A 24321-nucleotide genomic window follows, 5' to 3' on the forward strand; every position below is an offset into this window, starting at 1 on the left:
TTAAGATACTCCTAACCACTACCTTATAAAGTTTGATTTTTGTATGCACAGAAAAATTGTTATTATTCCAAATATTTTTAAGCATTCCCATTGCCTGATTAGCCTTCTTTAACCTTTCCTCGAATTCAAAGTTCAAAGAACCATCCTTGGCTAAATAAGTACCTAAATATTTAAACCTATCAACTTGCTTTACAACCATACCTCCAGTTACACATTCCTGTGCATTTTCCATATTCATATTGATTATTTCAGTTTTTCCACAATTAATAACCAAACCCACCTTGTGTCCTTCACTCACCAAACAGTCCAACACTCTCTGTATCTCTTCTGGCCCATTACAAATCAAAACTATATCATCTGCATAATCTAAATCCAAAAGTTTCCTGTTCTCTCCCCAAAGTATACCTGCACCGGTTTCTGTTCCAACGCGTTTCATAATGTAATCAATGACCAATATAAACAGTAAAGGCGATAGAACACCACCTTGAATTACTCCGGACTTGACTTCAAACGAATCACTCAGACAACCATCAACCATCACTTTACAAAATGTGTCCTCATGCATGTTCATAATGATCCTCACAAACTCCTCTGGTATTCCATAATGTCTCATGATATTCCCCATAGTCTCTCTCGAAACACTATCAAAAGCCTTTTCAAAATCAACAAAACAAAGACTTAACGGTACTCTCATTTCATTAACTTGCTGCATCAAATGCCTAACTATAAAGATCTGATCATTGCAACCACGTCCCTTTCTAAAACCAGCCTGTTCATCCCTCAGAATACCCTCAACCACCGGCTCCAACCTATTTAACAACACTTTACTGAAAACTTTCAAAGCTATCGGTGACAAAGAGATTCCCCTCCAATTACCACATACACTCAGGTCTCCCTTCTTCGGAACTTTAACAATTACACCATTCTTCCAAACTGATGGTAGTAACCCCGTCACCCATATCTTATTGAATAGCTTGGTCAAGATCATTATTAATCTATCCCCCTCCACTTTAAACATTTCCGGAAATAAACCATCCTCCCCTGGTGCCTTATTATTCTTTAACTGTTTTACTGCTTTCTCCACTTCTGCAAGCCTCAACTCTCCTGTTTCTATATTCAAATCTTCCTGAGCAGACTGTATATCCTCTTCTGGTGGTATTGGTCTATTAAGAACTGTCTCAAAATGCTCTTTCCATCTATTTTTAATATCACCATCTTTGGTCAATAAATTTCCTTCCCTGTCTCTAACTGGTATTTCCTTGCGTTTACCTGCATTACCACTCAATTCTCTAATCGATTCATATGCTATTCTTTGACTCTGTCCATCATTTTTGTTTATTAAGATTTCAGTCTCTGCAACCTTTTCATCCACACATCTTCTTTTATCTCTCCTAGTTAACCTTCTTACTTCTGAATTCAAACTCCAGTACGCAGCTCTTGCTAATTCAATCTCTCGTTCATCAACGCATTGCATCTCACTCCTCAATTTAGTCTCACCTCTCTTTTTTATCATATCCCACGTTTCCTCTGATATCCATTTCTTTCTCCTGAATCTATGTCTCCTTCCAATCGTACATTCAGCAGTCTCATGCAAAACTTTGTTCACATCCTCCCACATCTCATCTACACTTCTCTCCCCCTCTTCCAACGTTTCCAACACCAAAAACCTATTTCTACATTCTAATCTGAATTCCTCCTTTTCTTCTCCTTCCCTTCTAAGCTTAACAATATCGTATCTACCAGCACCAGATTTTTCCTTCTTCTGATTTTTAAGTTTAAACCTTATTTTTGCAATGCTGAGATGATGGTCACTACCAATATCCGCTCCCCGTTTAACATGAACATCTAGCAGAGAACTTCTATGCCTCCTACTGATAGCGATGTGATCAATCTGATTTTTATATTTTCCACACGGCGACACCTGAGCATATTGTATATTGCTGAAAGAGTGTGCCCCCGATGACTAAGTCATTTGCTAGACAGAAGCTTCCAAACCTCACTCCGTTTTCACTCATCCTACTACCAACTCCCATCTTACCCATACATGCCTCAAATCCCTCATTTGAACAGCCCATTACTGCATTAAAGTCTCCAACGCAGATCAAAACATCATGTCTAGGTACCCTTCCTACTCCTTCTTGCAACTTTTCATAAAATGTGTCTTTCCTTTCATCGAGTGCATCATTAGTAGGTGCATAACACACAAACAGACTGATGTTGCCATGATTTGATTTAAACCGTGCGTATAACAATCGCTCATCTATAGGATCCCACTCACATAAAGCCTTATTTGCCTTACAACCCAGCAACAATCCTACTCCCTGATAATGCATTCCGTCCTGTCGGCCAGATATCAATAAACGTTTACCATCCTCCAAATCCAACTTATCGACTCCAGTTAATCTAGTTTCTGTCAGAGCACAAATATCAAGTCCGAAATTTTGAAAAACCTTCACTAACTCATCGATTTTACCGTCATGATTTAGCGTTCTCACATTCCAGTTACCAATTTTAATTGTATTTTTTGCATTAACAGAGGAATTAGATTGTAATTGAGGCAACCGTGAGATTCTTAGCACCCCCTGCCCATTTAAGGGCTGCACGGGACTGGGGGCCATTGTTGTTCCTTCAGAGTCCATCAAGGTTTCTTTGGCTAACTTCCTGAACACCTCGCCATTGTGTTGCAGTCGCAGTAGGCAGCTAACTTGCCTGATTACCCACACCTGAAAGACCCAGCTATGCTGTAGCCAGTCACGTGCCGGCATGCTTCCCAGCCATTTCACTCTCAAGGAGTTCCTCTGCCTGAGAAAGGAACCACCCCCCTGCTCCCGAGGGCTTTTGATCTGTGTAGGTAGAGGGCGATCACTCCCTCACTAGCCATATACAGTGTATATACAGTGTATAGCTATATAAACTTTATTAACTACAGTTACACTTAATGCTTGACAACACTTTACTATTTTCACAAGTTCTGATGATATACCAAACTTCACATCACTGTTTTCCCAAGTACCGGAAATATACAAACTACACTGACACTGCGCTGACACTGCACTACACTCAAACTGAACTGAAAACCGACCAAACTTGCTCTAGTCTCCTCCCCATCCTTATATAAGCTTGCATTGATCTAGAATTATCTAAATTTTTCTACAGTTCTTGTGTATTCCAGAGAGAGAGAGAGAGAGAGAGAGAGAGAGAGAGAGAGAGAGAGAGAGAGAGAGAGAGAGAGAGAGAGAGTACAGTTACCAACTCAGAGATATCCAAAACATGCAAGAGTTTTCTTACATTACATAACACTGTAAATTATTTACCATACAAACATAATTTCAAATACATAATTTCACAAAGAATCACAAAAATAACACATTATTGAGAAAATGAGCATACAATTTAATGCATAACTTACGAAACAACTACTCTCACAAACAGCAGGCAGACCGGCAATTCTGACTCGTGCCAAAACCTACAGTACGGGTATAGTCGAGAAACATCTCGGCTACCTAACTGGCAAACAATAGGAAAGCTACGTTATGGCATTTTTGTTTATCTGGATGACATTATAATTGCAACACAAACAATAGAGGAGTATAAATACAGAAACTGAACGGACTCTTAAACAAGTTAGCCAATCCTGGATTAAAAATTAATCTAAATGTAAATTTTGCTTTAAAGAAATTAAATTCCATGGCCATAGGTTGGATGCAAAGGGTATCCACATATCAGACGAAAAAATAAAGGCAGTAAGGGATATCCCTAAACTCGCAAATATGGATGATGTACAACAGCTTCTAGGACTAGCAGGATATTACAAAATCTCTTATACAGGGATTTTCTAATACAGCAGAGCCATTATTCCACCTACTGAAAACACAAGGTATATTCCAGTGTGGAGAGGAACAAAAGGAAGCATTTAATGATTCAAAAGATAAATTTACATGTGCACCTTGCTTGGCATATACAAACTTTAATATACCATTTATAATTTGCACCGATGCTTTATTCTAACACTTAGGAGCCATACTAATGCAAGAAGATAAACGTGGTAAACATGAACCAATTGCATCTGCCAGTAAACAAACAAAGGAAGCCGAGAAAAATTATTGTACCACACACCTCGAAGCTTTCGTAGTAATATTTGCACTACAATTTTTTTGTGATCTTGAATATGGTTACAAAATTTACCTCTATACTGACCATAACCATCTCTTGGGCATGTACAGTCTAGAATTATTACAATATTCCTTACATAAAAGGTAAAGATATAAATGCAGCAGATGCCTAATCATGAAATCCAACAAAGACCAATGTCACTACAATAAGTCTAAGGGAAACGCTCCCCAACAATGAAGAGATATCTCGGGCAAAAAGACAGGACTCTGTCTGGTCTAAATTTATATATCATTTAGAATAAGGTGATGATACACCATTACTCAGGTTACATGTATCTCTTAAACATTTCACGATAGTAAACAATGTCTTATATAGGGTAAATCCAGGACAACCAAATCAACAGAGGAATATTAGAAAGTTTGTCATTCCTAATGAAATGATACTTCATATTTTGAGGATAATACACAATAGTCCACATGCAGGGCATCCTGGCAAAGACAAGACGGTCAGACAGGCCCAGGTGTCATATTATTGGCCATCGTTGCATAGACATACATGATAACATTGACAGAAGCGAATCATGTGCGAAGGAAAATATTCTGTGCCTAACCAACCATGGGACGTTGTCGTGGCTAACTTAGTTAAAGATATCTTTTTGTTGCTACTGATCATTTCCCATGATATGTGATTTTGGCTCAAGTTAAGGATTAGACAGCAGAAACAGTTGTGTGGGTAATTTTAGTTACTATTATCTGTAGGTTCACCACCCCAAAGGTGTTAATAAGTGATAATGATAGAGAATTTGACTCTGAAATTTCATACGAAATATGTAAATAATTCAATATAAAAAGGTTAATGTTTTAGCCAATAATCCAGCATCTAATGGACTTGTGGGGAGAAAGAATAAAAATGTGTTATGTCACATTCTTAATGAGAATTTTGCAATCTAGTATGATTGGATCCCCAGAATGGAAGAATCAATTAATTGTGCAGTTAACAAGTCCATAGAAGACACACCTTATTTCATTATTTACGGGACATACAAACCTCTCCCATGTGAGATAACTAGAAGCGAACAAATGCCTATATACAACTATGAAGATTATCCTAAACTTCGTTTACGTGAATTCCAAGAGGTACACACAAAGTTAAAGAAACAGGTAACGATGTCCAACGGAGATATGGCAGAATCATTTAATATGAAGGCAAAAAAAATCGAATATCAACATAGGTGACATTGTTTATGGCAGCATTCACACTAGAAACAATAAACTGTCGCTGATATTTGTAGGTCCATACAGAGTAATGAAGAGAACAGCTATTAGGTATTAACTAATTCATTCTCGTGTGACGAAGAGAAAAAAATCTTACTGATAATTTAAAAAGTTTCAAGAAATTTAGCTTGCAATTATTAAACATGGGATACAACCAAGAAGAAAATTAATATGTACCTGAATAAATTACGATCACATACCAGATATACAAACATAGGTGCAACTATTACAGCAAATACCATAACAAGGCATTTACATGACCTAGGAATCGATTTAGACTCCTTCTATAGGTGGTACATTGAGCAGTTCTAGGTAATATTTTTGGATTGGTTGCAGAAAATGATCTTGAAGAAAGCAATATAAAATTTAACAAGCTGCACAAATTCTTTCATATCAGTATAAACTAACTGATACCCAGAACACTGTAGTGATTTCAATTGTAAAGAACCTGTGAAAGAGAGAGAAATCAACTCAAGGAATTGTGGAGAAAATAAATGGACTAGAAGGAAACACCACTTTTCCAACACTTCTCACTGGTTATGGAACATAAGGACATGATAATAGTGTAAGACAACATAAGAGGCATTGCTAACGCGGGTAACGGTAGGATCCCTACTGATTTACTTCCCATTCACAATCTATGTCAAAAAATCAGTCAGGGAGTAAGTAAATATGGTCTGACACCTTTGTCTGAGGAAAGGATTTTGATGTTAAATTACCCATCATTAGAAGCAACACTCACTCCAACATCAGTAGTAGTTGATGTACCAATCATGATTTTTTTGCTGTTTATCAAATATACCCTTTTCCCTCTATAGAAGATAACTGACTTATCACCATCAACATCTAAACAAAATTCATCATGGTCTCCAAAAAACAGGACACTCACTTTTACAACTGAAACAACAATTGAACATGAATGTCTCAAAAGACTGCATGCATTTCACCTGTGTCCCGCATAAATCTTCACGTTTCCGCCAGTTGAGACAGTTCCATGTGAAATGGCTATCATAAAGAATCACAACATTCATAATCATTGCAACTTCACAATTGCTTCAGATAAACTCATCCATCATCAACGCATTGGACATTCACACTTTTTTACTTTATTGAAAATACGTCAGTATTTATAATTTGCTCAGACACATCTCCAACACATACGGTACATCAGCATCTGGTTTATACATATCATCTGATTACTGTTCAGTACTAACACCTTCATTGTCCACCTTACCTACTAAACACCATTATACTCTTCTCAACCACACACATAAATACTTCCAACCATTACCTTAGATGAATTTGAATATGGATACACATATTAAGTTAACTTCACCTAAGTCTGAAACCATGCAACTGATCAATCAAACAATGTAACCATGGAAGTAATATAGTAGAATTATTTTCAATCCATAGCGTGTCTAGCCCAGCTCCAGTTATGCAAATAATTTTCTTTGTCATATTTGCTATTGGCTATGCACAGAATGCAAGCGAGGACAGAAAACCTGGAATCAGTATTCAAAGGCAAAGTCTTACAAATGAGACCAACTGTGTAAATATTGTACAAAATAACGAAATATGAGGTTATATAATGTACAGTATTAATCTACAGTAAATATAAACTACACAACATAATATTCATGAGCAAGTGTTCATTTTAAAATGTTACCATATTACTATGTCCCATATGTATAGAGAGCAAGTACATACGTCCATTTTTTTTTTTTTATACAAGTGACTGCTGTAGACTTACCATTGTATTTTTTATTATATTACTATTGTATAAATCTATCTATCTATTTTCTCTCTCTCTCTCTCTCTCTCTCTCTCTCTCTCTCTCTCTATTTAGGGTTATGACTTTTTGATTTTTTTTTTCAAATAAAAGGTAGCCTGTATCATAAATTGGTGAACTTTTGTTTAAAAACAAAGAAAAAAGCCTTATTCCTCTCAGTTTAAAAAAAACGTCACCCCAAAAAAATGGATTACCATATATTTAACGTTACCACACACGCAAGTTTTATCACATTTTGAATCTTTATATAGTTTTTTTTATATCTTTATAGACTTGCACAGATTTTAGAATTGTTTAGAACTTTCTAGAACAGTTTGCAACGTTCTAGCATTGTTTAACTTTGTTTAGAACATTCTAGAATAATTTAAATATTATAAAACTGGATGCAGTTTTCAGCATTTGACAGTTGTCTTCACAGTTTGCAGGTGACCAGTCAGCAAAATAATTGCTTAGTGTGTTACTGTTATGTATTAAATATTTTTGTTTTGTTTTTTCTTGTTTTTTTTTTTTCCAAACCCCCCTACCCCTGGGGGTAGGGGGGTTTCAAGAATGCTCCCCCAGTATCCCTGCTTGTCGTACGAGGCGACTAAAAGGGTTGGTGGTGGGTTAGTGCCCCACCCCGTAAAAAGAACTAACTAAAAAAGCGAACAAAGTGCCTCGGACCCGGACGGACCATACGTTGACGACTAAGGAACGGACGAAGGACATTCTTAGGGTGGGAACGTGGAATGTGAGAGGAGTGAATGATGAAGTGAAAGAGAGAGAGATTGTTCAGGTGCTTGAGGATGCAAAAGTGGATATATGTGGATTGACTGAAACTAAATGGCAAGGTGAAAGGGTGAGAGAAAGGGAATATGGTTTAGGTACATGGGCGGGAGTCAATGAAAATGAGAGGGCAAGAGAGGGAGTATGTCTGATGATAAGCAAGAAGTGGAAGGAGAATATAAGAGAGTATGGAACAGTGGGTGCAAGGATTGTATGGGTGAGGATGAAAGTAGGTATACAAGCGTGGGCGATGTATGTGTGTATGCCCCGACAGAGGATCGAGTGGCAAGAGTGAAAGATGAGTTTTGGGCGAGTGTAGAAGCGTGTATGGACAAGTTTGAGAGGAGCGAGAGAGTGCTGTTGATTGGAGACATAAATGGCAAAGTTGGGAATGTACGAGTGGATGGAGTGGTTGGTCAGTGGGGTGTGCTAGCTGACGTAGATGGGAATGGAAGTGCTTTGGTGGACATCTGTGCTTGTAAGGGGTTGGCAATAGCCAACAACTACTTTTGGCATAAGATGATCCACCGGTATACATGGAGAGTAATAAGGAGGATGGATGGTGAACTTGTTGAACGAAAGGCAATGATAGACTACGTGTGTGTGGATGAGCGAATGAGAAGACAAGTGTTGGATGCAAGAGTGTGGAGAGGGTGGGGGAATGGAGTCTCGGACCATCACTTAGTGATGGCCAAGGTAGAGCTGCAAAGAAAGTGGTTGAGGAGACGAAGGGGAAGACAGGAGGAAGCAACTCCTGTGAGAAGAGTGGAGAAATTGCAAGATAGTGAGAAAATGACAGAATATAAGAGCATAGTGGAAGAAAGACTGGGAAGGTATGAGCTAGAGCAGATGGAAGGGGTGGAAGATGTATGTAAGATATTCACGGAAGAGATAGGCGCAGCATGTGAGGCGGTTTGTGAAGTGAGAAGGAGATGCAAGGGTGTGCAAGGGACAGCATGGTGAAATGATGAGGTGAAACGAGCTGTGGAACAAAAGAAGAAGGCATATAGTGAATGGTTAGCGAGTAGAGGCAGGGGAGAAGATGAGAGAGAGAAGAGAGAGGTATATGTGGGCAGGAGAAGGGAGGTTAGCAGACTGGTGAAGGAGAGTAAAAAGAAAGTGGATGAGGAGTTTGGGAGGAATCTGAGTGTGAAATGGAGGGAGAGTAAGAAATTGTTTTGGAAGGAGGTAAAGAAAATAAGGCAGTGTGAAAGGGGAAATAGTAGGGGAGTGAAAGAAAGGAATAATAGATTGTTGGTGGAGAAGAGAGAGAAACTGAGGAGATGGAAGGAGCACTTTGAGGATTTGTTGAATGTGGAGAGTGAGAGCAGTGCGAGTATAAGTGGTTGGGGAATGGCTGGGAGAAGAAGAGATGAGAGGAGGGAGGAAGAGATCAGTAGGGCGGAAGTAATGGAAGCGATGAAGAATATTAAGTTGGGAAAGGCCCCAGGAATTGATGGACTGTGTGGTGAAATGCTTAGGTATGGGGGTGAGATTGTTGTGGAGTGGATATGGAAGTTGTGTAGATTGGCTTGGGAAGAGGGAAGGGTTCCAGAGGACTGGATATCAGGTATAATTGTTCCTTTATACAAAGGAAAAGGAGAGAGAGAAGTATGTGGTAACCATAGAGGTATTTGCCTACTTAGTGTGACTGGTAAAATATATGGTAGAATATTCATTGATAGGGTTAGGCATATGACAGAGGAGCTAGTTGGAGAAGAACAAGGGGGATTTAGGAAGGGAAAAGGGTGTATAGATCAGATATTTGTTCTAAGATGTTTAGTGGAGAAGTATCTAGAGAAGGGAAGGAAAGTGTATGCTGCCTTCATGGACTTGGAGAAAGCTTATGACAGAATAGATAGACAAGGTATGTGGAAGGTATTAAGAATGTATGGAGTGGAGGGGAAATTGTTGAGTGCTGTGAAGAGTATGTACGAGGGAGCTAGGGTTACTGTGCGAGTGGATGGTGAGCTGAGTGAGTTCTTTGATCTCAATGTGGGACTGAAACAGGGTTGTGTGATGTCTCCATGGCTGTTTATTATATACATGGATGGGGTTGTAAAGGAGGTGCAGGGTAGGGCAGTGGACGTGGGGGTGGCTCTAATGAATGAGGGTGAGATTTGGAAGCTTCCGGTGTTGCTGTTTGCTGATGATACAGTACTGTTGGGTGAAGATGAATGGGAGTTGCAAGGTTTGGTGAATGAATTTGGGACAGTGTGTAGGAGGAAGAATCTGAAAGTTAATGTAAACAAAAGTAAAGTTATGGTGCTTGAGAGGAATGAAGTCACAGAGTGTGCAGTGAGGTTGGATGGTGAGGATGTGGAGAATGTGAGTGCATTCAAGTACTTGGGTAGTGTGATGAGTAAGGATGGAACTTTGGGGGATGAAGTGCATGAAAGGGTACAGCAGGGAAGGAAGGTCGTTGGTACACTGAAAGCAGTGATGAGAAATAGGGAGGTGAGTATGGAAGTTAAGAAGTCACTGCATGATAGTATTGTGATCCCTACCCTGACGTATGGAAGCGAGGCATGGACCTTGCAAGAGGGGAACAAGTCAAGAGTGAGAGCAGTGGAAATGAGTTACTTGAGAGGAGCATGTGGAGTGACGTGGAGGGACAGGTTGACGAATGAAGAAGTGAAGGAACGCTGTGGGGTGGATGTGGATGTGGTTGACAAGATTAGGAGAAATACACTGAGGTGGTTTGGACATGTGAAGAGAATGGAGAATAAAGGACTGACTAAGAGGGTGTATGTAGGTGAGGTGGAGGGAGGGAGAGGGAGAGGTAGACCGAGGATGAGGTGGAGGGATGGAGTTGAGAGGTATATGAGGGAGGGGGTGGTGAGTTGGGGGGAGGGTAGTCAAATGGTGGGTGACAGAGCGACTTGGAGGCGTTTTGTCTGCGGCCACCCTTTGCGGGATTAGGGAGTCGGGCTATAGATAGATAGATAGATGATGTCACACAAAAGAAGTGATACTGTCATACAGAAGAACAAGGATGTCTTGACCAATAATTTGGCGCGGTTTCAGCAGTCACATTGAAGATAAGGAATTATGCCTTTAGAAGACTCCTCATTAGAAGAAAAATGCCGAATGCCAAACCAGATGCAAGTTGTTGAGCGTTGCCAGTTTCTTGGAGCAAAAATCATATTAAGAAGAGAACGAATAGTTGAAATTTCCAAAGAAGTTACAAAATTATCGGAGAATAAAGAGCTTAAATTTCCACGTGTCAGATCAAGCAATACAAGCAAAGCTTGACATGGTGCTAAAATCTTACAATGAATGTGTTAAGAGGGGAAAATATGATGCCCTAAATAAACCTGTTGATATCACAAAAGTAAATGGTCAATGGTTATCCACTGAAGATAAACAACTCTACCACCTACAAGTGTAAAGCAAAATAGAATTGGGTTACTCAACAGGTCAAGTTGCAAGTAAGGAAACCATTCATCCTTCAAAAAGACGAAAATTGCCTGATAAACCTATATTGCCATCAACATCTTATGATCTTTTCATCTAGTGGCAGTTGCACTGAATCTGATGACAGCAAATGTAAGGATGAAGATGAGACCAATCATCCACCAATCAGAAAAGACAGAAGTAAAATTGCCACTACTTGGTGACATCCGCTGGAGTATGGACAAATAAAGCTGCTAAAATATGCAAACAATTGTCACATGCTGGTACTGACATTCCAGCTCCAAGGTATGCAGCAATTTACAAGTCAGTATACAAAAGGGCTGCTACACTGAGGAAGGAAGTGATTGAATAGTTATAGATGGAAACATGGTCTTTACATTTCGATGGAAAGCAGACTGATGAAATTGAGTACCAGATTGTACTACTGAAAAATGAAATAACCAAAATAAAAATGGATGCATTGCATTTGGAAAATGGCAAAGCTGAACCTATTGCTGAAGGAATTGCAAAAGTTATTGATGAATATATCTTATGGCATGCAATAAAAATGATCATTGCCGATACAACTAGGGTTAACACCGGGAAAAAGAGTGGAGTTGTCGGATTACAACAAATGTTCTCGGATAAGAATTTCAACAAACCACAATTTATCGGTTGTCAGCATCCCATTCTGGACAGGATTCTCCGTTTGGTGATGGACGAAGAACTTGGTGCTAACACAAATTCTCCAAACATTAAATATCCATTTGTGTCTCAGTTAATACAGAATTTTTAAAACTAAAATCACAGTTTGTTAATGGAACAGAAGAGATCCTCGATAAATCAGGATGGAGAGATGACATGAAGTTTTTGTGCCATTTAACACGAGTGTTTATTTTATTTTTTATTTTTTATTTTTTTTAAGAAAAAGGGCATTTTCATTGTTTAACTTTCACAAAATTCCAAATATCAGTAATGTGAGGTGGAATTCAAGAGCAATTCTCGTTATCTTCGTATTCATTCTTATACCTACAACTAGGAAGACTTTGGAGCAGATATGCAGATTCATTTCGTACGAATGGGCTGAGTACTGGTTTACTAATCAGATGTACAATGAAAATGACTTCAAGAACTTGTCAGAAATATTGAAACCTTACAAAAAAGCATTAAACTCATTGCAGAATCACTGGAAGCAGGAGCCATCCTTACTCTAGATACCAAGAAGTAATCAGTGTGCAAAACGTGCAAAGTTATCCAGGAACTTTATGCTGCCTGCAGAAACAAAGACAAACTGCTACTTAGATTTATTCTAGGTAATAAACAGTGATTTTAAGTTAATTCATTTGTATATGCTCTTTTTTTACTATTATACCTGTAAATATACTCCTGCAAAAATCGATTTTTTAAAAATTTTGGGGGTGATTTTTTATTTTTTTTACTGAGAGGCATAAGGGCTTTTTTCATTGTTTTTAAGCAAAAGTTAATCGACTTGAGGCACAGGAACATAAGGTTGTAAAAAGTTATAACCCATATATATATATATATATATATATATATATATATATATATATATATATATATATATATATATATATATATATATATGTTACAGTTTGGTTACTACAATGTTACTTGGTTCTTACAAGTATATTACTCCATTCAATTTTACAATACTATAAAAAGAAAATGTCATGTATTTGCAAGTAGATAAACAGCAGTGTAACATTTTCCTATATACTCTTTAAATTGTAATGCAAAGATAGGCCGTACGTATGACAGTTTGGAGTAACCGAGCGATAAATAGGTATTAATATGCCATATCACAATATGTGGTAGTTATAGGCATGTGATAGTTACAGGCATTAATATATCATAGCACAAAATGTACCACTGGCACAATATGTAATGTCTGGTGTTCAGGTGGAGACAAACACATCCTCTGGCCAGAATGCAAACACTTAATGCATGGCAAACACATACCAGATGATCACATGGGGTAACTGGCGAAAGCCTGTTCGCACACATGCATGGAAATGTACCAGACACTACACACATAAAAGCACACACTTCATCCAGCCAGTAATATATCCCGAGAAACTGGAGGTGAGAGTCAGAGAGCCAGAGAGAACCAGACAGGGCAGAAGGGGATTGGAGAGATGAGAGAAGGACGCAAATGAGATAGGGTAGAGCAGGAGATTCTCAGGCATGCTGACCTTCAGTGGGTCACGTCAATCTGTTCATCACACGAGAGATATATCTGTGTCACAAAAAAAAAAAAAAAAAAAAAATACCCCAGAGAGTCTCCATGTAACCTTCACTTATGATAAAAATCTCCACGCTATCCATCGCCTAAAGACTTTATATAGGCAGCAACCCACATTACTGGTGACAGGTGCCTCGTCACCCCTCAGTTACAGTCCCAACTTCTACGTGTGGCAGCAGCAGTAATCTAGATACCCGACAATACCTGACGCTGGTAGCAACGATCCTCCACATCATCCACATTATCAACACTGATGGCACCTACTGTATCTATCTGCCTACCTCCCTATCTACCCTATTAACCTGTGTGTGTGTGTGTGTGTGTGTGTGTGTGTGTGTGTGTGTGTGTGTGTGTGGTGTTTCCTGCATTTGGTGTGTAGTGTGCTTGGTATTGGGTGTATATTGTCTTCGATGTATGGTGTATCGTTTGTTTGGTGTGTGGTGTGTGGTGCTTAGTGTATTTGGTGTGTGGTGTTTAGTGTATTTAGTGTTTGGTGTGTAGCCAATTTGGTGTGTGGCGTGCAGTGCATTTGGTGTGTGGTGTGCAGTGTATATGCTGTGTGGTATGCAGTGTATATGCTGTGTAGTATGCAGTGTATATGCTGTGTGGTATGCAGTGTATTTGGTTTGTTGTGTGCACTGTATTTGGTGCGTTGCGTTTAGTGTATTTCATGTGTGGTGTAGAGTGTACTTGGTGATGGTTTCCAGTGTATTTATTATGTGATGTTTAGTGTGTTTGGTGTTTAGTGTGCAGTGTATTTGATGTGTGGTGTGCAGTGTATTTAGTAAGTTGTGTTAAGTGTATTTGGTGTGTGATGTGCAGTGTATTTGGTGTGTGATGTGCAGTGTATTTGGTGATTGGTGTGCAGTGTATTTGGTGATCGGTGTGCAGTGTATTTGGTGTGTGGCGTGCACTGTATTTGATGATTGTTGTGTGGTGTATTTGGTGTGTGGTGTGCAGTGTATTTGGTGAGTGGTGTGTAGTGTATTAGCTACGTAGTGTGCAGCGTTTTTGGTTTTTGGTGTATGTGGTGTATTGTGTTTAGCGTATCTGGTGTGTGATGTGCAGCGCATTTGGTGTATGGTGCTCAATGTAGTCGGTGTGTGGTGTACAGTGTATTTGGTGAGCGGTGGATAGTGTATTTGGTGTTTGGTGTGCAGTATGTCTGGTTAGTTGTGTGTAGAATATATGGTGAGTGGTGGGTAGTGTGTTTGGTGTGTAGTGTGTTTGGTGTGTGGTATGCTGTGTATTTGGTGTGTGGTGTGTAGTGTGTTGTGTAATTGTTGTGTGGTGCGCAGTGTGTTTGGTGTGTGGTGTGTAGTGTGTTTGGTGTGTGGTGTGCAGTGTATTTGATGTGTGGTGGGTAGTGCTCTTGGTGTGTGGTGTGCAGCGTGTTTGGTGTGTGGTGTGCAGTGTGCTTGATGTGTGGTGTGTTGTGTGTTTGGTGTGTGGTGTGTAGTGTGATTCTTGTGTTTAATGCTTTTGGTGTGTGGTTTGAAGTATATTTGGTGTGTGGTGTGTTGTGTGTTTGGTGTGTGGTGTGTTGTGTGTTTTGTGTGTGGTGTGTTGTGTGTTTGGTGTGTGGTGTGTAGTGTGTTTGGTGTGTGGTGTGCAGTGTGTTTGGTGTGTGGTGTGCAGTGTGTTTGATGTGTGGTGTGCAGTGTGTTTGGTGTGTGGTGTGCAGTGTGTCTGGTGTGTGGTGTGCAGTGTTTGGTGTGTGGTGTATAGTGTGTTTGGTGTGTGGTGTGTGGTGTATAGTGTGTTTGGTGTGTGGTGTGTGGTGTACAGTGTGTTTGGTGTGTGGTGTGTGGTGTACAGTGTGTTTGGCGTGTGGTATGTAGTGCGTTTGGTGTGTGATGTGCAATGTGTTTGGTGTGTGGTGTGTTTTGTGTTTGGTGTGTGATGTGTAATGTGTTTCGTGTGTTTAGTGCGTTTGGTATATGGTTTGTAGTATATCTGGTGTGTTGTGTGTTTGGCGTGTGGTGTGCAGTGTGTTTGGTGTGTGGTGGGTAGTGTGTTTGTGTGTGGTGTGCAGTGTGTTTGGTGTGTGTGTGCAGTGTGTTTGAAGTGTGGTGTGCAATGTGTTTGGTGTGTGGTGTACAGTGTGTCTGGTGTGTGGTGTGCAGTGTTTGGTGTGTGGTGTGCAGTGTGTTTGGTGTGTGGTGTGTGGTGTTTGGTGTGTGGTGTGCAGTGTGTCTGATGTATGGTGTGTAGTGCGTTTCATGCGTTTGGAGTATGGTGTGAAGTGTATTTAGTGTGCGGCATTTATTGAGTTTGGTGTGTGGTGTGAAGTGTTTGATGTGTGGTGTGCAGTGTTTGGTGTGTGGTTTTTCGTGCTTTTGATGTGTGGTGTGTACTGTGTTTGGTGTATTCTATGCAGTCTGTTTAGTGTGTAGTGTGTTTGGTGTGTTCTGTGAAGTGGGTTTGGTGTGTAGTGTTTCTGGTGTTTAGTGCGTTGGGTGCGTAGTGTGTTTTGTGTTTAGTGATTTTGGTGTGCAGTGTACAAAGCGTTTGGTGTTTGGTGTGAAGTGTATTTCGTGTGTGGTGCGTAGTGTGTTTGGTGTGTAGTGTGTTTGGTATGTGGTGTGTAGTGTATTTGATGTGTAGTGTTTAGTTTGGGGCAATTTGGGTATATTTTCTGGTGTGTGCTGTGCAGTGCGTCTTGTGCGGTGTATGTGTGTGTACGTGTGTGTGTTTGTGCTTATGTGTTGGTTTCTGTGTGTGTACGTGTGTGTATTTGTGCTTATGTGTTGGTTTCTGTGTGTGTGTGTGTGTGTGTGTGTGTGTGTGTGTGTGTGTGTGTGTGTGTGTGTTCTTACCTGTTTGTCTTACCTAATTGTATCTTTACGAGAATGAGTCAAGCTCGTACTGTCCCGTGTTTTAACCATTTTTGTCATATATATATCCTTAAACAGTTTTTGGCACACACTATTTCATTCGGTAGTGCATTCCACTGATCAACTGCCCTATTTGGAAAACTGAGTTTCCATACGTCTTTATCGCCTCTTTTATGTAGTTTTTGCAGTGTCCTCTTGTTGATGCTTCCCCATAGGTTATATACTCATTCACGTCTATTTTCTCTTTCCCCGAGATGCATTATATATCATAATAATGTCTCCTATTTTCCTTCTCTCCTGCAGTGTTGGTAGATTCAGATTTTCTCGTCTTTCTTCGTATCTTTGATCCCTCAAACTTGGTAATCAACTTGTAGCTGCCCTTTGTACTTTTTCCATCTTATCTATGTGTTCCTTGAGATGAGGATTCCAGACTACTGATGCATACTCCAGGGTTGGTCTGATGAATGATGTTATGTTTCTCAGCATGACTTCATTTATATATGTGAATGCTATTCTCATTTTAGCAAGCAGTGTATACATGTTACGTACCTTCTCACTGATGTGGTCAGCCGGAGATAGCCTATTAATCACTCCCAGGTCCTTCTTCCTTTCTGATATGTGTAGGGTTGAACTTTCTAACGTATAATCCCAGTCTGGTCTTTTTTTCACTTTCACCAAACTTAATTACATGACACATGTCCTCATTAAATTTCATTTGCCAATTATTGCTCCAGTCACGAAGTTTAATTCTTCCTGTAGCTCTCTGCTAGAATTAGTGTCAGTAATTCTCCTTTGTATTTTTCCATCATCAGCAAATATATTTGGATAGCTTCCATTTCCAGTGTTGCTGTCTGTGTCTTTTATATATATTAAAAACATAACTGGTGGCAGCAGTGAGCCCTGTGGAACTCCGGTAGTCACTTCCTTCCACGATGAGTAATTTCCCCTTAGTACTGTTCTCATTTCCCTTTTTCTGAGAAAATCCTGTATCCAACAGTACAAGTTGCCTTGGATTCCTTCTTGAAGGTACAGTTTCCATAAAAGTGGTGCAGTACTCTGTCAAATGCTTTCTTGAAATCTAAATAGATACTGTCTACCCATCCTTCTCTTTTCTGCAGTGTTTCTGTAACTCTATCATAATACCTTAATAGATTAGTAAGACATGATTTACCCTTTCTAGAACCGAACTGCCTTTCTCTTATCAGACTGTGTTCTTCTAGATGGTTTACCCAAACTTTTCTTATCAGCTTTTCTAGTATCATACCTACAACACTGGTCAGTGATTCTGGTCGGTGGTTGACTGGATTCTGTCTATTCCCTTTCTTGAATAGAGGAAAAAATGTTTGCTTCCTTCCAAATATCGTTTAGTTTACATTGACCAAAGGATTTATTGAACATTAACCCTTAAATGGCAGGCTACATTCCAATTTTACATCCGTTATGGGTGGGTTATTTTAGAAAAAAAATAACTGTTACGAAATCAGGAAAGACGTGCACAAATGGATCAGAATAGCTGAAAAAAAAAAAAAATTGTTACTTCAAATTGCTCCCAGCAGGGTGGGGGTGAGAGGTGAGTGAGAGGGGTGGTGGTGGTGCGTGAAGGCCACCATCAGTGGCATGTGACTGTAGCCTAAGCAGGCCGGCAGTCTTGTTTTCTGCTCTTATTTTTACCAGCACTCTAATTTATATTATATCTATATTATGTACATTCTTCTGAATCTTCATGGTGCACTTTGGACTACAGTATATAAGTTGCAACACCTTTATCTTACGTCTCTACAGTTATAATTTTACGTATGTAAATATTATGTACAATTGCTCTTATTACCACAACAGTTCACGCAAATGTCTTCAGTGTGTGGTATTCCGCAGAGCAATCATGCAGAGACCCACATCACACTCCTGGTATATAATAGGCCTGTGGAATAGAAATGTATTCTGGAACGACGACAGCCTTCTCCTAGACGGATTATCCGGAACGTTGACCGCCTTTTAGGGGTTAAATATAATGGTCTGCTGAACTCTTCTGCATATTCATGTAGCACCCAACATGAAAATTCGTCAGGACCATTTGCTTTTCCTTTGTTTAATTTACTTAAAATCTTCCTGTACATCTTTTTCTGATATCTGTATACCTGGTAATATGTGTGGGCATGCATGTTCAATACAATCTCTCTCAAAATTATTTTGTTCTGAAAAAACTGAATATTTTTATTTAGTGCTTCACAAATATCTTACTCTTGCTTATTGATGATCCCCTCGTCCGTAATGGACTGTATTTATCTTTAACTTTCGTTTCCCCAGATGTAGCTATAAAATAGCTTAGGTTGATCGCTACTTTTATGTCTAATTATAATGTCTTCCTCAAACTGTCTTTGCGTTTCTTTCCTAATCGTTGCATAATCATATCTTGCCTGTTTATAGTTGTTATAAGCCCTCTCACTCTTGTGTTTTCCGTATCTATTCCACAGCATTTTCTTTTTTTCATTTTTTACATTGTATATTTTACAATATATATATTTTTTTATATTCATTTCTGTTTCTTTGTCCTGAGGGATGTAATTATTGCCTCCTATTTCATAAAATTCACAGATCTTTCAATATATAATATTTAAATCTTGTCCTCTAAGCTCCTTTTCCCAATCTGTTTCTGAGAAGTACTTCTTTTGGTCATGGTAGTTCCCCAATTGTAGTTTAGGCTCTTTTCGTAATTCTTATTACTGTTAACTATGTCATATGCAATACTGAAGTTGCAATTTAATACTACATGGTCGCATTTGTCGAATGGAGGGTGATACATTATGCCGTCAGTATCATTGTCTTGCCTAGTATCTATAAGATCTATTACTGATGGACCATGAAGTCCTCTTTTTCTTGTGCTTTCCTTTACGTGTTGTGTTTCGGAAAACTCCTGCACAAGATCCAGGAGCTTTGGATCCCAACACTTTCCTTGACTTCTTACATCTAGCGTATTCCAGTTTATATCTGTATTGAAATCTCCAGTTAATGTAAGTCTTTTAAATTTCCCTTCCATTCTGTGTAGTAATACTCTTAAACTCTCAGTTGTACTTTCTGCCAGGTGTTCATATTCGCCTCTTTCTCTAGTGTTTGTTTTGGGTAGCATGTACAATGTTGCAACAATTAGTTTCCCTTCAGATGTGTTAATTTCTTCTGCAGTCAGTTCTACTTGTCAGGGATTTCTAGTTCTATTTCTCTGACTTGTAAATTTTTACTTGTTACTATTATAATTCGCCCTCCTTTTCTTAAATTTCTGTCTCTTTTCCATATATTGTATTCCTTTAAGTTTAGGGTATCTTTTGATGTCTTTGAGGTCAAGTTTGTTTTAGTTAGGCAGATAATATTATGTTCCTTTTGTTTGGTATAGTCTTTCATCTCTAATAATTAAGACACCTTTCCATCTACATCTGAACTTAATTATCTTGTTTACATACTTGCTATAGAATGAGTCTACTACCTTCCCTCTTTTTATTCCCTGTTGGTTATGTACCACTTTCGTACCTCCAATGCAATTACTGTGTAAAAAAATCAATCTTCTCTTTCTCTGATCTTTCCTCGTTCTTTGTTTGTACTTACTCCCTTTTCTCCTTTTGTATTTCCAATTCCTCTTTAGTTAGGCATTTTTTTTTCATCCTTTCTTAAATTCCTCTTTTTCGATGAGTTTGTTTGCATTTTTTTAGTATTTCCTCCAGAGTGTTCACACTCTGAATGGTTACTTTGAGAAGCCTTGACTTATTTCTCTCATATTTCCCTAGCTTTGTGTGTTCCTATGTCTTTACCACAGATATCCTCTGATACTTCCTTCATTTTGTTCTTTATATTTACCATCTCTTTTTCGTCTCTCGAGATTTTCTTTGTTTCTTATTTATATATACCAGTGATTACTATATATTTGTTGATAACTGATGAAACTTTGACCAGTTTTGGATTGTTTTTAATGATTTCCTTCACTTCCTTTTTAATGCTTTTTTCTTCAACTTTCGTTTCAAAGTATTTCCTTACTTTCACCATTTTCACATACATAGTTTGTACTTCATCTTTGCAATTTCTCATTATTTCACTCACCTGGGTTATCTCCTCTTCAGTATCACTGCTTTGGTCTATCAGACTGCTTGTATGCCTAATTGTCTCTGTATCATTTCCGAACTCCTCCATACGGCTCTCACGGTTGGCAACTGTACTCGCCATTATACTAGTCTTCCTTCTAAGCGAAACTACCGCAACTGACAGCTCATCTATTGTGTGTGTGTGTTTTTGTTTAATTCCTTTACTAATCTTTCATTTTCTTCCTTCTGCATGCGTAATTCCTTTTTAACTTCATCTATTCTACTTTGAAAAGTTTTCTCCAGTTTATTCGCTTTCTTTCCTAAATTATTATATGTTTCCATTTCAACCAGTTCTAGGTAGATATCATCACTCTGTTTTTTACTTTTATCCCTTCTCTTAGCTGCATCCATATTCACTTTACCAAAGATCGTGCTCATCTTGCGGTAATTCTCCCATAGAAAGATAACTTTTACAAGTTTCCACCTCCCTGCTACCTGCCTGGTGATAGACGACACCCGGATGATGATTTTTGTCTTTTTAATAACAGAACAGAGGAAGGAAAAACAAATGAAGAAAAAAAAATCCATGCACCACATTACTGGTGTTCTCTGTTCATAAAATATCTGTAACAGTTAGACTTGAAGAGCTGTAGGTTGAAGTTTGGAGGGAAACAACTCTGGGGAAGCGAGTTCCAGAGAGATGCAGTTCGGGGAATGAAAGAATTCTGATAGGCAGAAGTTCTGTAGAATGGCTGAGTGACATTCCAGTCATGAGCGCTACCGGATGCCCGTGTAGCACAAGGGAAGGCATGGAGAGGTGGCACAATTGACGCAACTTCGTCTGAGCATTTGCTATAAAAATATCTGTAAAATAATGCAAGGGAGGCAACATTCCTTCTTACTTGTAGGGGAGGTAGTTTGTTAGTAATAGCAGGGTTATTAGTAATTCTAACACCTTTGTTCTAAATTTTGTCTAGTTGTTTTAATACAACCTCTCCACATCCATTCCACAAGGGTGAGCAGTATTCAAGCTGAATGCGCACATGACTCTTATAAATTATAGCTAACTGCTCGTCAGTGAAGAAGTTACGGATTCTGTACAATAATCCAAGTTTCTTTGAGGCGGTTTTAGCAAGTGATCTGACATGAGAGGTCCAGATGAGGGCATTGTTAAGCTAGATGCCTAGAATTTCAATACTTTTGGAAATGGGAATATTTGTAGCATTGAAGGTAATATACGATTCTGGCAATACCTGTCTATTAGTAAATTGTATTTAATTTTACTATCATTAAATGAGACAAGGTTATTTTGTCCCCATTCACTGATCGTGGATAAGTCTTGGTTTAAAGAGATGGCTGTACTGAGTTGAGAGTTAGAGATATCAGACTTTGTAAATGGATGTCTGAGTGTGAATGAACTATGAAGTGTTGAGTCATCTGCATATGAATGGATGGGATTGTGGGTGACAGATAAGAGATCATTAATATGAAAGAGGAACAGGGTTGGTGCCAGAACTGATCACTGCAGCACGCCGGCGTTAATTGAGTGGAAATTGGAATATACATCATCTACTTTTACTCTTATTTTTCTTTTGCTGAGATATGACGAAATCAAAGGAACAAAAGAGTTTAGACCATAGCAAGGGAGTTTGAACAACAGGGAATGGTGCCACACTCTATCGAAAGCTTTAGAAATATCCAGGGCTACAGCGTGAGTTTCACCATGTAAGTCACCTGATTGATGGATGGTATGAGTCAGGAGATTGAGTATGTCAATGGTGGATCTTTCTTGGTGAAAACCATACTGTCTATCACTAATTAAGTTGTTGGATTCAAGATGTTTAACTATGTGCTTATTAATTACAGTTTCAAAAACCTTACCAAGAGAAGATGTGACAGCTATTGGTCTATAATCAGAGGGATCAGAGGAACTTCCTTTCTTCGGAATTGGGTGGATATTGGCTTCTTTCCATGAAATAGGGAATGAAGAAGTACGGATGCATATTCTGAATAATTTAGCAAGAACAGAGGCAAGTTCTGGGGAACACTTTTTCAAAACAATAGGAGGAATTCCATCTGGGCCTGGAGCTTTGTTGGTAGGTAAATTGTCTAGGATGGATTTCACGTACCTTGTCTGTATTTTAAGTGGAACAATTTCGGGAGAGTCAAGTTCTAGTGCTGGGACGTTCTGGCTGGCTTCCTCTAAGGTAGAATTTCTGGCAAATGTACTGGCAAAGATATCTGCTTTCCCACGTGGGTCATTTGTAATGTTGCCATCCGGAGATTTTAGTGGGGGAATGGATGATGACTTGTTAAAGTTTTTATCGAAAGAATTGAGAGTTGACCACAATATTCTATTGTCATTAGGGTTGTTAAGTAGTTTTGATGCTTGGTTTTGAAGAAAGTTTGATTTAGCAAGATTTAATACAACTTTTGCATGATTTCTAGCAATTTTAAATTGAGAGAGTGATTCAGATGTTTTTTATTTAAGTTATAGTTATATGTTGGTGACTTTTGGGCTGTTGCTCTGGCACAGTTGCTATCAAACCATTTTGGAGAGTTCGATCTTTCAGTGAATTGTTGACTTGGTATGAATAAGTCCATACCAGCTAGTATGAAGTCACAAATGTGGGACTGGGTAGAACTGACATCATTAGAGAAGGATTGCCATGAAATGTCAGCAAGATAATTTCTAAATTCATCCCAGTTTGCCCTATCAAAGTGCCATCGGATCATCCTGACAGGTTCAGAATGGGGAGGTGTGGGGGGGCTCACTAATGAGGCTCTGATAAGATTGTGGTCAGAGGATCCAAGTGGAGACAATACCCCTATCCTGTATTGATCTGGATTATTTGTCAAGAACAGATCCAAAAGATGGGCATTATGGTCGGGATTATCTGGTATTTTGGTTGGTTGCTTTACCAGCTGGGTGAGATTAAACGATTCTGCAAACAGCTCGCACTCTAGGCCAGCATCGTCAGTCCTGGCAGAATGCAATAACCATTCAACATTATATATGTTAAAATCACACAAAATGGTAATTTCTGGGCTAAGGGCAAGATTAAGGTTACTCAACTGTGTGGAAATGGAATCAAATACACTGGGTTCAGAGGAAGTATTGGGGGAGCGGTAGACGACACAGATATATTTGGTAGTATTCTGACAGTTTAGTTTATACAATGAGTAATCAAAACTGTGTGAAGTGAAGTTTAAAAGTGAAGTTGCATCAGCGGATTCTTTCGCTAACTGGATGTGTTCTGTTATTAGGACAACACTTTTGCTTATACTTGCTCTACTATATTAGAATGTCACGTAATTTAACCTATTACAGAGCTCGATGTAAAGAAACATTTAATTGTGGCCAGTTGCAGCCAAAGATGGCTAGTTGTGTGTGTGTGTGTGTGTGTGTGTGTGTGTGTGTGTGTGTGTGTGTGTGTGTGTGTGTGTGTGTGTGTGTTCTTACCTAGTTGTTCTTACCTAATTGTATCTTAACAGGAATGAGTCAGGCTCGTCCTGTCCAGATTATTAAATCACTTTTATCATACATATCCTTTAATTTATGAATTGTTTTGGCAAACACTGTTTCATTCGGTTGTGCATTCCATTGATCAATTGCCCTATTTGGGAAGATGAATTCCCTTACGTCTTTATCATCTCTCTTTTTATGTAGTTTTTTGCAATGCCTCCTTGGTGATGCTTCCCTATATGTTACATACTCATGTATGTCTATTTTCTCTTTCCCTGAGACGCAATTATATAGCAAAATCATGTATCTTCTTTTCTTTCTCTCCTGTAGTGTTGGTAGATTCATTTTTTC

Source organism: Coenobita brevimanus, chromosome 44 (genome assembly GCF_032717465.1).
Source record: "Coenobita brevimanus isolate Jiangsu-jjx chromosome 44, ASM3271746v2, whole genome shotgun sequence".
Classification (NCBI taxonomy): Eukaryota; Metazoa; Arthropoda; class Malacostraca; order Decapoda; family Coenobitidae; genus Coenobita; species Coenobita brevimanus.